Raw genomic sequence first — 14,521 nt, 5'->3', positions numbered from 1 at the left:
GACGAAGATGAACAAGACTGGAGCCAGGACTGACCCCTGGGGCACACCACTAGCTACAGGCCTCCAACTTGACTCTGCGCCATTCACCACAACCCTCGGAGCTCGGCCAGCCAGCCACTTCTCAATCCACCTCACCGTCCACTCATCCAGCCCACACTTCCTGAGTTTGCCTGTGAGGATGGGATGGGAGACAGTGTCCAAAGCCTTGCTGAAGGCCAGGGAGACAACATCCACTGCTCTGCCCTCCTCTACCCAGCCAGCCATTCCATCAGAGAAGGCTATCATGTTGGCCAAGCATGATTTCCCTTTGGTGAATCCATGCGGACTACTCCTGGTCACCTTCTTGTCCTCCACATGCTTAATGATGACCTCCAGGAGGAGCTGTTGCATCACCTTTCCAGGGATGGCGGTGAGGCTGACAGGCCTGGAGTTTCCTGGCTCCTCCTTCTTGCCCTTTTTGAAGACCAGAGTGACACTGGCTTTCTTCCAGTCTGGAGGGGTTACTTGGTTCTTTCTGGTCCTGAGAGTCCTCAGTTCAAAGGTCAATTATTACCATAGTACTGTATTAAGAAAATTTTGCCTTTTGAATTTAAGTCCCCGGAGATGTTGAACAATATATATACACTTATGGTATTGCATGTATTTAATCACTGCATTGCCTTTACTAGTTTATCTCATTAGCGTGTTGCTTGAGTAGCTAAAAATTCCACTGAGTCCAACAAGACCAAGTGACTGAATCAGAAATATGAAGCAATGGCTCACTGTCCTGTCATACACAAATACAGTGAAATATAAGCCTAGTAAATGAGACTAACAAGATTAAAGGAATCAATAGAAATGATCTGGACTTGTATTAACTCAGTAAATCATTTGAGCAATTGCAGGAAAAAAATCTGCTTGTATTTATATTAAATTTAAAATGTTTTTAATTAATAGCAGGTATATTTTTACAGCATGCAATCTATCCATGTTAATAATTTTCCTTTAGTTCTCATCTGACACTTTTTCTTTTATTATCTTCATATAATATGCCTTTTAATGTCAACAAATTTTTATTTTTAATTAGAAGATACTAAATAAAAATATCAAGGATTTTTAAGTAACAAAGGTTCTCAAAAGGTTATCAACCTTTTTCAAAGGTTGGCTTTTTATATCTTAGAGTATTTAAACATGTACCAGAGAAAACACAGAATTTAATTGTTTTCTACCACTATTATGGACACATATAGAGTTCAGCACTTGAAGTCACCAGTTTTTATTAGTTACCAAGCTTCAATAGGTCTTGAAAATGAGATGTCTAATGCTTCTCTGAAAACTTTGGAATTAACATTTTACATTTCTTTTTTTTTTAAGAGGCAAGAAATCACTTATTGAAGATTTGTATCTAATATATATTTTTTCACCTTCTTTGACTTAAACATATAAGGGAATACATATGATGTTCTTGAATTGTTTGGAGAACTTCACAGAATTCCCTTGATTACATGGACCTGTTTTTTTTTTTTCCTATTCCTTGGATGTGCTAGCAATAATTGGACAGAACCTGCTACCAAACTAGCTTAATAAAAATATATAGCTATTGTACATAAAAATGTATTAGCTGTTGTAAAAAACTGGGCAATGAGTGAGACAAGACAACAGATTAAATTATCCATACAGTTTAGAAGAATGGAACAAAATATGAATATATAAGAAAAAGAAGAATGGAGTGCCCCAAACTTACTCAGTTGTGCTTAGCATATTTTTCAAGTGAAATTGCAGCTATATTTCAATACTTTTATAAAATCTTTAAAGAAGAAAATAGGAGATAGAGTTTAAGATCAGGTAGAGAAGATGTTATTGATCATACCTACTTAGAACTACCTTCCTATCCATATTTCTCAGTCTGTCAGTGAATTTCTTATGATGTTTCTCCAGAGTACCTTTGCTTTCCTTTACTTAAAAAAAAACCAAAAAAACAATAAAAACCCAGTTTTTTATTTTGTATTTTTTGGGATTACAATATCCCTCTGCCATTCAAAGGGACTTGGACAGAGAGGAACCTCATGAAGTTCAACCAAGGTAAGTGCAAGGTCCTGCCCCTTGGGAGAAATAACCCCATGCAGCAGTACAGGCTGGGGGCTGACCTGCTGGAAAGCAGCTCTGCCGAGAAGGACCTGGGAGTGCTGGTGGACAACAAGTTGAGCAGGAGGCAGCAGTGTGCCCTTGTGTCCAAGAAGGCCAAGGGTATTGTGGGGTGCCTTAGGCAGAGTGTTGCCAGCAGGTGGAGGGAGGTGATCCTGCCCCTCTACTCAGGATAATAAAACAGCCCAGCATTATATCCTGGTCTTCTTCAATGTCCCGATACATTGTCTACTCTTTCCCACAAAAAACAGAGATTTACATCTGCTCTGAAGACTGAAATTGTCCACCGGCTTATATATGAGCAGAAACAGCATGAACACTACTACATCTCTCTCCTTAAATTTAAAAAGCAGCTGCCCTTTCCATTTTTTTTCTTGTTTTTGGTTGTGTGGGTGTTCATACTGTTCACAGTAGTTAATTTCTTTGTGTCAGATTTGAATCTTGCAGTACTTGATGCTTTTTTGCACCTCTTCTCTTTTTCTCCCTTTTTATCGTATTACTTTTCTCTTTTAGTCACCATCCCATACAATATTTTTGTTGATATCACTTTTTTACATATGTTATCCTTGTTATGCAGATATTTCTGCAGCCTTTTTAACAGTCTGCATCTAAAACTCTCCTTTAACCTATTTAGAGTTAATATGCTGTTTTCCACAGCTCATGAGATAAAAAATATAAATTAATATTTATATAGATGTTTTTTTGCTAACATAACACTCACACTTCAGTGAATTTTTATCTATTTCTGCTATTCTCAAGCAGTTTATGAAAGTCAAAACTGATCCCAAAGTGATCATACATAATTGTGTTTAAATAATTTTTAAATCCGGGTAAAGTTTATGATTTATTTGTTCTTTTTAATAAAAAGCATTGAAAGTTATGCAAAGTTTTTAACAGAAAATTTAAGAGAGGTGACTCCTTTCCAATATTTCCATTATTTTAAAATATGAAGTGTTTCATTCTAAGATCTATTAAATTATTCATACTTTGAGGTTGTCTAGCACACCTGCTTATTGCACTACAAAGACATATACAGCTAGGTCATCCTTGATCCAGGTCTGCTTTCTCTGTCTGAGGAGATTTGAAGCCATTTCTCTCCTTTCCCAGGTGGGTGCTAGCAGCACTAGTGTAGAAAACATTTTGCACTAGTGGTGGCTTTTAGGTCATCTCATTCCCTTCTGTTCCACATATACATATTAAACACTCACTGAGTGAGACTGAGAAAGAAATGGACCATAACTCCTCAGCCTGCTGGTTAGGGTACTCACCTACCTGCTCTAGTGAACGCTTCTAATAAAAATACCCAAAAAACTCACTGCAGAGGCATCAAATCCCAGGTTTACCTGTTTATAGCTGAGTACCTTAGTCTTTTGGATATCCAGTCATGTTCTTACTGGCCCAATAAGGACTTTTATTATTTAATTAAAATTCCTGCAGAAAATTCTGAGGATACCTCTCCCCCACATTGCCAAATAGCCTTGTAGTTAGGGCATCTCTCCAAACACATGAAAGCAAAGTCGCTTTTTGATTCACTGACTACTTATATCACAGCTAGGAATCTCCTTTTCTGATGGGAAGAAAGCAGATTCCTCCAGCACAGAATAAAACATGAAAACCTGTGGGAATGAAGGGTGAAGATCCATGCTCCTTGGTGCGCTTACTAATAGCATTAGGCAGCATTTTATTCAGCTGGTTGTATTTGTAGGTCACCATTTTAGACACCTAATCTTCCTCAGTACTTTCTTCTAATATCACGAATTTCTGTAATTAGATGGATGATAGAAAGCCAAATTCTTTTTTTGTGGGCCCAATCATTTCTGCAGTTATAGACACACGTTTTACAAGTCTAATTTTCATATTTCGAAACAATTTTTGTTTCTCAGTTATTAAAAGTAGAAGTGATAGCCACAATCCAACGCTGACATAACTGTAAAAATGCATTTTTGGCTGTGGAAACAAATGGTTTTATATTTATGACATTGTGTACAACACATTTCTGCTCTTTGAAAAACAATAAGATTTATTAGATCATTTTTCCTCTGCTGACAATGCCTTATATGTGTTTAAAATACAGATAATAGAAACTGTGCATACCAGCACATAGCAAAATCTGATAAATAAAACAAAAGCTCCACCAAGAGTATGATTGTAGCAGTATAAAAATTCAAAAGGGGACCATAACAACATCAAATTGATAAGGGTTCATTAGAGGTTTGTCATACTATATTAAGTCATAGAACAGCTGACAGCAATATAGGTAGAGATAAGACAGCTATGAATTGCAACAAACATTGCAATTCAACGTGAAAGCACTTTCTGAAGCAAATGAAGTAGCAAATAGCATATAGAATAATGAATATGAAACAGCACTAAACAACAATTCAGAGAAAAGCTACAGCCATAGAATAGTCTGAAAAGCTTCCTATTACGTAGACCAGGATTTATAAGTCCAATACAGTTATATTGCACCAACATACCATAGCTGGCATTTTGCTTACAGGAAAAAATCGATAGATAAGGTGGAGCATGATCTGTCACATTGGAAGAAATTACCTCTTTTGAGGAATGTCAAGGCAAACTCCAAGTTTACTCATCCTTTCTGCTTTCATCACTGTTGTTAATACTTGAAGTGGGGAAAAATGCCACCCAAAACTGAAGGAGAAGACAAAAAGAAGTAGACTAGAACCTGTGATCAAACCTTTGACTAGCTTTTTTATGCTAGATTTACAACACTTTTGCACAGCAATTTTTCTAACCATTCAGGCTAAGGGAACATATATACATATACTCTTGGGTCTTACTGTTCTACCCAGAACACAAAAGAAATCATATTTATATAGCAAATTAATTTGTTGCGGGGGAAGAAATTACCTGGAATATGCAGGAGATTTTTAGACTTTGAGAGTTTGCTGCAAGTAATTAGTAGGTTAAAGCGTTAGACTCTGTTTATCACCTGGAAAGGCCATAAATGGATCTTCTAGTGAATGGAGAAAGGCAATAACTGGATGTATTACAGGAAGTGGAGGAATGATGTCCCTGGAGGGCATGCATGTAATCAGCAGTACAGTTTCCTGTTGTACAGTAAGCGGCAACTCAGCTTCCCAAATGCACATAAAACCTTGTAGTATACAATATATGACAATAATTTATAATACACAATGTATGGCAAGAACCTGGAGGTAGGTATTGCAATCTGCTCCAACACAAAGGTGTATAGGTTCTAGTCCATGGTATGTTCCAAGAAACATAAAGGAGGTAATAATGAAAGATTCTGGAAAGAAAAAAAAATAAAAATAATCAAAGGAAAAATGTGAGTGATGTGAAGCTTCTGCATTGGCAAGGGGACAGCTCCACAAACAGTGCAAACTATGCTGGTCCCCCTAGTCACGGTGTAGAATATAACACGCATTCCTTACAGAAATCCTATGGTATCTTTATTTGTCCCTTCAGACTTTCTGAAGAACTTTAGCAGAACTTACAATAAGTATTAATCTCTGTCCTCACATAGATGCAAGAGAGATGTAAACCCTTAATTGACTGCTGTTTCTCCCATAATGAATTTGTGAAAATAGAAGCAAACTTAGACACTGTCTGACAGTCAGGAAAATATGCATAGTGCCATGATTCTTTTTTTTTTAATTTACTTGACTTTAAACTCTCCTATAGAGCTGAAAAAATTACAATTACATTTTGTATCAAATTTTCAGACACATTTTCTTTTACCGAATATATACTTTTCTGCTGCAATCTAAAGGAAATATTAAGCAATATCATAAAAGGCAAGACTATCACTTAAAGTGGTGCATTAACTATCCACCTATCTATATCAGCTGCTCTGTGACAGAACTGATAGCTGAGTACAAGTTGACAGATTAGCTGGAAAAGGAATCAAGCTGTACATGTTGTTAACTGATGAGTACTGAGTAATGGAGAACCTGAGAGAGTAACTGAAAGAGACTCTGAGCAGCAGTTAGTCAAACACGTACTAATGCAGACTGGGAACCATCGAAATAATTCCGAGATACATGGTGAGTACATAAACCAAACACATGATCTATATTACATTGGAACTGATAAAGCAATTAATCAATTAATAAATGTGATAGATAAAACAGAAAATAATAGCTGCAAAGAGAGTGGGTGAACTGCTGGCAGAAATAATCAAATAATTTGAAACTAAGGTCATAGTCTGTAATTTCAAGATTCTGAATCAAATGATCCCTAACGATACCAAAGGTATTCTGTTTGCTACTTACTCTATTCCCTAAGGAACGAATCTCTGTTATAAATCCACTTTTGTACTGAGATCTATGATCTGACTTGGCCTCAATGAGGCTGAATGAGTCTCCATCCCTTTGAAGAGAGGAGATTGGAAATAGAGTCTGTAGCCTACAATCAGAGTTGGCTGTATCTGGAAAAGTCAACATTCTCATAGACTTTTAAGACTAAACAGTAGCTGGTCATCAGGTGGAAGACCAGAATCTGGAAAGATCTGCCATTTATGTCTTTTGTTTTAATTTTGACCTGGTCTCATCATTTTTCCTGATGAGAAAAAAATTAGAGTGAATGGCTATGCCTTAGGAATATCTTCTGTAATTAAGAATTGAAGCTACTTCCTGTAGAATGAAAAAGTCTTATAACGTTTTGTCCTTTATTTGAAAATGAAAGAGACATTTGCTGTTTCCTACTATTCTATCAGAAATCTGGTAGACATGGACAGGGTGAGATTCCCTTCAAACAAATATCTGAACTTATGACATCAAGCCCTATGAAAAGAAAATAAGAATTGTATAGAATAAAAATAGTATAGTTGACCTTTTTTACCCATCTGCTTTATGGTAAGGTGAACTGTGTCCTAGTAGAGCCTCTGCGCTCAGGGAGAGTGTTAGCTGTAGACTTATACAATTTAGATATATATCGTTAGGCAAATGTAACTCACTCTTGAGGTACACATTCTCAAAAGAGTTATGAATTCATATTCTACCAAATGTTCACTTAATTTTTATCTTGTTAAAAAAAAAAAAAAGGAGGTACCTCAAGTGCTCACTTTTTCCACTTTCTATAGTAAGATCATATGGAAAAAAAATTTAGCGCCACTCAGGACAATGGAGTATTGAGAATTACAATACTAAGTATTCTGAAATTCCCAATAGCTACCTCAAGCAAAAAATTGCACTGTACAAATTTAATAGGAAAAAATTGTGCACCCTGAAGAAAATGTGAGGTTCTGAAAATGTACTTTCCTACAAACCTGCTGAAAAACGTAGCTCTTGATGAGACAGGAAAGGATGAGCTTGCTGTCTGTTAGATACATATTATGTTATAGAAATTGGAAGTAACAAGTGCTGCAAAGTCATTGTACTTAAGTCATTTGCAAACACAATTGCAAGGATTTGGAAACTTTGTAGTCAAAGCTGGCCCTGGGCATCCTGCTGCTTTAGGCAATCTTCAGCATCCCACATTTCTAGCTGTCTCGTTTAATTTTACATTTGGATTTTATTTCTGCATTTTACTAACCAATTAAAAATACTGTATACCCTTCAAGTATCCTTTTTCTTTTACTCTGTTTTTCTGACAAAAGGGTCTTCCGTTAAAACCTTCCCTCCTCTTCATTCACCATGTAAGCTGTTTTTCAAAAGTGTAGTGTTATGTGCTTCTTCCATCTCAACCCTCCCTTTGAGTCATTTTTTATCTTATATTCTCTATCAATCCTTCCACTCACAGCTCCATAAACATCACTTTAAGTCAGTGTCTGCCTGTACAGATATTATCATTCAAACTTCCTATTCTCTATTGTTTAGACACTAAATTCCTCCCCTGCTTGTGCTTGAGCACATGCACACCTCGAACATTCACACAGATCCTGTACGGACACACAGTGCAAACTTTTTAACATGACAAGCCATACAGGAGTTGCCACCTGCTAGAGGTACAGTTTCTTTCAGAGACAGGAGAAACACTTAAGCATTTCCTCAAAACAATTTTTTTTTAGAAGATAGGGAATTTAGAGGCTTTACTCTACAAAAAAAAAAAGAAAAATGTCTTCAGTTCTCCTGTCCTGCTGGCTTCACAGTATCCTCCCCTCATACTCACATGTCACAAATTTCACCCTCCTTTCCCTGAGCAGAAAAGGAGGAATTTTGTGGATGTGCCCTAGAACATAGATAATAACAGGGTGTCAACAGGGATATGGCTTGGCCTTTTTTGTATTTTCTGTTCTTTTTTTTCCTTCTAATATGCTTCTTTTTTCCTTCTAATATACTTCTAGTCTACTTATAGCCTGAGCTATTAAAAATATACATGCCAAAGCTTTGCTTGTGTTCTCAACTGCATTTTCAGGATTCTTCATGCCTCTCTTTCGTTCTATATTGGTGTTCTTCCTTTTCATATTTTCATATTTCTCTTTCCCATCTCTGCGTCTATGTTCTTCAAATTTGTAGATCTTTTCCTGCAGTTTTTTTGTACTCGTGTCCTCACAATTATCACTGCATGAATAGCACATAAAACAGTCCCACTTACCGTAACCAGTTTCTTTATTTCGTTCTTCAGGTGGAGCTCTAAGGTAGGGATATTTTCCTGCCAGATCTTGTTGTTAACACATCTCCGCCCAGCTCCACTCTCCACCCTCTACTCCTGTTCCTGCTTTAATATTCTTAAAATTCCCTCTCTTTTGATGTCTTCATAGTTAATGTTTTAGTAATCTTGTGTTAATGCTGTTCTATCTTTTCAGCTTGCTGGCTGTTCACCACGCATACCTTTCTTTCTACTCCTTGCAGAAGCTGTTCATATTTATTGTGCCCTGTAAATGCTAATTGGCATCAAATATCTGATTTGCAGAATGTAATGTTTTCCTTAAACTTATCACCCTCAATCTCCAAATACAGTGTTTTCATTTTGATAGTATGCTTTTATCCATCAGTTTCCTGTAATTTGATCTATTTGAAAGCTCGCTTAGAGACAGCACCTTGCTTACTAGTGGAAACTAGAGAGGCTCTGTCCAAACTGTAGTAAATAAATTTTGAAATGCTCCGCAATCAGGCCCTGTGTGCACTATAAGGCAAGTTGGACCCAAATTCTGAGTAACATGCCTGAGATTCTGCAGCACTCCCATGTGTGTGCAGAATATAATTTGGTAGCTTCAAATATATGTTACACATATTCTTCACTGAAAGAACAACAGGAAATAGCAGCAGAAGCTGCCTATCACTTTTTTATTCATTTATGTGTTAATTAATTTATGTTTTATCTCACATTTTCAGTTTCCCATGTCTATAATGTTCTTAGTGAGGTAAATTTGTAAAACTGGGTTAGAAGCACTTTTTTTTTTTTTTTGCTGGTCACACAGGAATAGCAGATTTTATTTTTCCCGCAATAATCTATCTTACTTTTACTTTTGGCGCATAAGTCAATATTTTGTGGCTGCTTTCCTTAGGCTTGTAGGTCCTTTTCAAATAGGAAATTTCTTTTTCTTTAATAAACAGCAAAAACTGACACCTAATGGGACATTTAAGCTAACTAACCTAAATTTTGACACCAGAACTAAGAAGAATTGGCAATATTGCACTCTCAGTTCTGGAAATTACTATCTCAATTGTCCAATTTTGCTCAGGTTTTCTAACATCCAAGGTATGAGCAGGTTTTTCTTTTAACTTGGCACTTTAAAGGATGCTGAAAGGTAGTTTAAAGTTTATTGATTTTACTTTATTTTGTTCATGCCATGGTTGTAATTTGGAAGAGTTTTTATTGATTTTTTTAAATATAATTGCATGTCTATTGCCTAAATTTCCACTGCCTTGCACTTTTTATTGTCAATTTCACCTGTGTTAAGTGGGTATAAAATGATTCTGCCTTTTTGGTAGAAATTTATATGCACATTACAGAGGTATAAATTATGACCAAATAGTGCAAAACTACTGAGAATCTGAGCTTTCATATTTAGAATATATTCACTAATTGTTATGGGCGTTGACATCAATGATCAAAAAACATGAAGAGAATTCTTGGGAAACAGTAGCACAAAAATGAGGATTATATCTTATAAAACTTAAAAAATGAGAAATAAGAAAGGTGTTACACATGTACTCTGTAATATGAGTTAAATGATGTAACTTACAAGATGTAAGTTAAAAAGTAGGATATTATAATATCTCTTTGCCATCAGTATTTTTCATCAGTAGTAATTTTTAATTTATGCCTCATTGGTCTTATTTACAGATAATAACAACTGACCTTTAATTTACAAAGCCTTAGGAATAAGAAAGACATCAGCTTTTCAAGAGCAAAGCATGTAGGACAATGGGATTATGCTTAGACTAGGAATTTTTAGTACTACTAAAATAGAAATAGCAATCCTAACTTTTTGTAATTGACACAAATTCAAGGAGAAAAATTAAAACAAGGTAAAACATTGATAGTTCATGGACATAATACACATATTTCTAGTTTAATCATGAGAGGATAGAGTACGTTGTACTCACTTCCAGGAAAGTGATGGTATGCTGTGTCTGATAATATGTGAATGTTCCACATAGCTTTTGCCTCATTAACTGCAAAACACTCTCTATTAGGCTGGCAGTAGGGCTGCTCAAAAGATTTTCATATAGTTCTAACTAACAGGCTGCATCCACACATTTATCCAAAACTTCTACACACTCCATTACCAACTCCACTCCTCCCTTCAGCAGTCCTAACTCTAGGTTTAACAAATCTGATTTACATAGCAGTTTTAATTTCTCTTCCTCTAAAGTTTTATTCCTAGTAGTGAGATTCTCTGTGACTGGATTTTGTGGTAAGCTTTTGGCAAACAAAACAAAACAAAACAAAACCAAACAAATAAGAAAAAAAAAACAAACCCAAACTCCATAGTTCTTTCCCCCTTTCCAAGACTTCCAAGCATAAGAAGCCATTGAGTATACTATTTCTTTATGTACAAGACAACAAAATCTGAACCAAAAAAAGGTCTCTTCCTCTCATTAAAATTTAGGCTGAAAAAGTAAAGATGGCATCTTAGCCTGAGGATTAAAGCAACATTCAAAGATCCTATCACCAAAGGAAAAGACCAACAGGTAAGAACAGTAGTTAATAAATGCTCTAACTGAGACTTACGTAGCAGCTGTTTTCTGGGTAGTGGCTATTTGTAGGAAGTGAATAATATTGACCATCTTGCTTTGAAGACAAGAGGGGATATGAGGTTGAGAAGGAAGCCATGATGCATGAGAAATAAGTGTATCTGACTTGAACCAAAGGCAAAGCAGATCATTGTTTAAGCAAGCAGCTAACTGTTTCACCTTTGACTGAGGACACTGGGACTGCTCTAGACTAAACCCTTCGCCACCTTCTGTTTGTGCAGCCCATTGCTGTTTCTGCTGAGGGAGGAAGGAAAGAGTTTGTGCCTATGGCCTCTGTTTCTCCTCCATCTGTCTCACCCTTTCCACGGGGAAAACAAAGCAGAAACCCTTGCAGTTTCCTGGCCCCTCTCTCCGTGTTTCCCTTTCCTATTTGTGCAGTAGAACTAGAAGCAGGCCCTAATCTATCTCCTGTGGGACTCAGGCAAATGTTCAGGGGCTGTTTTGAGGAGTGAAAAGATCTTCATTAAGAAGAGTAGAAAGTAGGCTGAAAGGGAGAAAGTAATCTCTGGAGAAGTGATAGAAAGGGTGTATGGGAAAGAGATGCTCATAATCACCGACATCTCCCATTCTGATTTGCAACTAAAATCAACAAGAACTGTATTTTAGTCCTCTGCCATGTTAAAACCCTATTGAAATGTTGCTAATGTGTTATAGATGGATTTTTTTCCCCTGCTCCTGGGAAGTGGAATTTTCCAAACCTAATCTTCACATTTCTGATGTTCCTTAAGCATTCCAACTTCTCTGCCCCAGCAGTAAAATCTAACCTAGTCAGCAATATTGAGAAGCACTGGGAAGCTCTGTGAGCAGTAGATGGGGCAGAAGAGATCTACATATGAGTAATATGCTTGTGACTCGGTCTACTAAACAAGAACAATTCACAGCAGGGATTTTTAGCTAATAAACCATGTATGCTTTTGTGTCCAATGTATAGCATGCACAAATGCATACCTACTATACATACATGTGCCATTTGCCTAGTCCCCTTTGTATTTTTAAGAAGTAGAATAGAAGCAGGCATCTTCTGCTCTGCTGAACACCTGCCACGAGGGCTTTAGAATTCAGTTCTGTTAGTCTTATTTAACTAAATTTGGATTCACAACCTTTCAAATAATAATGTTAATTTCTTATTCCTTTCTTTGTGCTTTTGTTTCTGCTCCTTGAAGTCCTACAAATGTGAACGACTACTTCAGCTGAGTTCAAAACATGCTAATTATCTACATAAATTCAGGTTTGTTTGTTTGATAATTGAATCATTCACTCAATAGCAATAACCCTGGGAACGTCACAAGGAAAGAGCACAGTATGTTGGCAGAAAATACTTACAAATCAAACATCAATTTACTGGCTGTTTGGCTTAATATTCCTCTGTTATTTTTAATCTAATTAATCTTACTGCTTTCAGCAGAATCAATTGTTCCAGGTTGTTTAGAAAGTTAATTGGAAAGTTCATGTATGATCTGAAACTTCTGTGTCTGTTTCATTTTAGTGTTTATTTTAGTAACAGGTTTTGGCATATTCCTTTACATGTGTTTTTATGCACTTGATAATTCTGAAATGCAAACAGTAAAAAGAACGAATTGCATTTATAAAATATTCTCCAACTCTGATTTCTTTTGGCATTTTAATGTGAGAGTGTTTTATATTGTAGCAAGTTGCAAATGCTTGCTCACTAACTCTCAATTGCATTATGGTGGTAAGCAGATTTCTGACAACCATCTGCTTAGACCTTACTATTTTCTCCTAATCAGCCCATTTGAAATTAAAATAATGGTAAAAGCAAGGAAGTTAAGATGAGAACTGTCGAGCAATTTGAGGCTATAATTCTACTGCACGTTGTGTGTGTTGCTGCTGTAGTTGCTGATGCTGCAGGAAGACGTACTACAATGCAGAACTAATGCAAAGCATGTGCATTTCTTCCTACATCAATAGGGGTATATCTAACTAACCCTGGCAATATTAGCATATTCCCTTATAATTCTATTTATTTGTTTATTTGTTTGTTTATATTTGTATTTTAAACACTTCAAAATTCTATTAGCTATATTTACAGAGTTATATATTTATATAGTTTTCATCAAGTAAATTATTCTATCAAATCCTGTTTGCACTTATGAGGATACTCTTCATATATCTTTTAGCTGATTATTTCCTCTATTTTTTTCAAGATTTTAACATTACTAGACAGTTTGCCATGATAGCACACACACAGACACACAAAAAAAAAACCAAAACAAAACACAAAGTTACTGGTACTAGCAATACTGTCAGAGTAAGTAAATGAAATTACCTGGAAATTAAATTGTTTCAGTCCTTCAGAGGGTAAGAATTCTGCACAACTAGTGACCCGTGACTACACAGTGTATTTTCATTAATGCAGTTCTCTGAACTTCATCCTGTTGTGGGTGACTGATTTGCATAATCACTGTATATTTAATTCAATGTAGCCTATGGCATGTGATCCAATGTTGTATGGACAACAGGAAAAACTACTAGTGCTACAAATACATGAAAAAAATATACAAATGTTGTGTAATCCAACATAATGAAATGTATAAAAATGACCCTTTCTAAAAGTTTCTCCCATTTAGAAGATCCTACTAGCTGTTAAAGACTGGTTGCCATGAATGAAAAGCAGAGGTGGACTCTGTTCCATTAGCACAAATTTTGAATAAGTTCACTTCATGAAGAACAAAATATATCTGAAAATTCTTCTTCAGTAGTGCTAGATATCCTCTTTGCCCTCTGCAAAATGCAACCTTCAATATATTTTATTGTTTCTCTTTCTTTCTTTCTTCCTCATCGCAGAGATTATTTCATCTAATGATTTTCAGCATGAATCTTTACGAGAAAGAGAGTCCTTGTCAGATTCCCAGTGGAATAACCTTATATGTTCCCACCTTTGCACATCTCTATCAATAGTTTGCTCTTCCTTGTTGTCGGTTAATGAAACTGTCTAGTGTTCAATAACTGTATAGACAGAAGTTTATAAGGAAAATCAGCAGCTACATCTTGACTGTGAACAGCCAAGACTAGTTGTGTATGACTATAGAAGCTACTGTGCTAAAAAAAAACCTCCGTAGAAGAAATGGTTGAGTAGGAATACGTTTGGCAGTATACAGCTTCATGGTTCCAGGCTGGCCACAGATTGTACCTGAGCTGAAAATATAACAGCAAGTGGTCTGCAGCAACAAGGACAGCTCTGGTACTGCTGATCTTCATTTACTGTTGGTTCAGTCCTAGCTCCAGCCAAAGTGCCCAGGAGCTCACAG

The 14,521-nt window shown here is 36.2% G+C and overlaps 1 long non-coding RNA gene across 1 annotated transcript; it reads left to right on the top strand.

Moving 5' to 3' along the window:
- The first annotated feature begins 5,975 nt into the window (after positions 1-5,975).
- LOC138065819 (uncharacterized) lies at positions 5,976-13,198 on the top strand. The gene is made up of 3 exons (XR_011138886.1): positions 5,976-6,152; positions 11,108-11,189; positions 12,416-13,198. It is a non-coding gene; the product is annotated as an uncharacterized lncRNA (long non-coding RNA).
- Positions 13,199-14,521: the final 1,323 nt, after the last annotated feature.

The sequence above is a fragment of the Struthio camelus genome, chromosome 1, assembly GCF_040807025.1.
Source record: "Struthio camelus isolate bStrCam1 chromosome 1, bStrCam1.hap1, whole genome shotgun sequence".
NCBI lineage: Eukaryota > Metazoa > Chordata > Aves > Struthioniformes > Struthionidae > Struthio > Struthio camelus.
Note: the sequence above shows the minus strand (reverse complement) of the source record. Positions and strands in the feature narration are given on the sequence as shown.